A 1,282-nucleotide genomic window follows, 5' to 3' on the forward strand; every position below is an offset into this window, starting at 1 on the left:
ATTTTCCTTCATCCGTGTCTGTGTGACCTTACCAACATTTTAGATGACAAATAAACATCACTGTGACCATTGGGAAGGTTTCAACAGTGGTGGCCATTATCCCCTCCTGTGGTGTGGTCTACTTGCTCTTTGCCATCCTTTAATTTTGGGCTCGGGCCCTCAAATAGGCTGGAAAAACAGATGACGACATGGATAATGAAATGTACATCATGGTGGCCCCACAGGGTATACTCACCAATACCCAGATGAGATACTGCACAATGCCAAGCATATTTAAAAGTGGAGGGCAGTTTGGATGGATCGCTAACTGTGGGCCCACGGTCATGTATGTGCCTTACATCCACACAATCCATCCATTTTGAAAGCTCATTCTAGAAGCAGATCCAAATCCTAGGTGGACTATGATTAAATCCCCACCGTTAAAAACTTCATGGGGACATGGGAATGTTTATTTGCCATCTAACCAGTTGATAAGGTCCCGAAACTTTTGTCACTCACGAGAAGTTTTTAATGCTCAGTTACCACTGTGTCATGTACTATGGTCCACCTGAGATTTACATCCCTAAAATGAGTTTTCAAAATGGATGGACGGCGTAGATATAAGGCATATAAATTACAGTGGGCCCCAAGGTCAAGGAACCCACCTACCTGGGAAGCTGCGTCATTTAAAGCGGTTCAGTGGAATAAACAGGACACGTTGGCCGGACCAATGGAGCCCTCTATGCCAGGGCAACACGGAAGGAACCGGATTCGCTGGGATAAGTCCTGATTTGATGTTACCACTAACGGGTGTTGCCCTGATCATGGGGCTCACCTTGATATATGTTTTGTATATCCATGCCGTACATTAGTTTTTACAGCTCATTTTAGTTCATTTTCCCAAAACTGAAACAGATCCAAATCTCAAGTGCACCACATCACCAGGAAACAGTGGTCAATGATTACGCACCGTTAAAAACTTCCTAGAGCCTGATGTAATGTTTATCTGCCATCCAACCCGTTAAAAAGGTGACAGGGATCTGGATAGAGAGAAAATAAAAATATCAGCTTGATGTGAAACTTACTTAACCCCAAAGAAGTTTTTGATGGTGAGCATTCAATCCCTATTCTCTAGTGGACATAAGATTATAAGTTTTGTAGACATGCCCTTAAATGAGCTGAGAAAACTGATGTATCGGCGTGGATATATAACATATACATCAAAGTGGGCCTCACTACGAAGGAAAAAACCTTCTAACGTGTCAGCCGGGTAACACCTAATCCATTTCCACGCAAAGCATGC

The sequence above is a fragment of the Magnolia sinica genome, chromosome 12 (assembly GCF_029962835.1).
Source record: "Magnolia sinica isolate HGM2019 chromosome 12, MsV1, whole genome shotgun sequence".
NCBI lineage: Eukaryota > Viridiplantae > Streptophyta > Magnoliopsida > Magnoliales > Magnoliaceae > Magnolia > Magnolia sinica.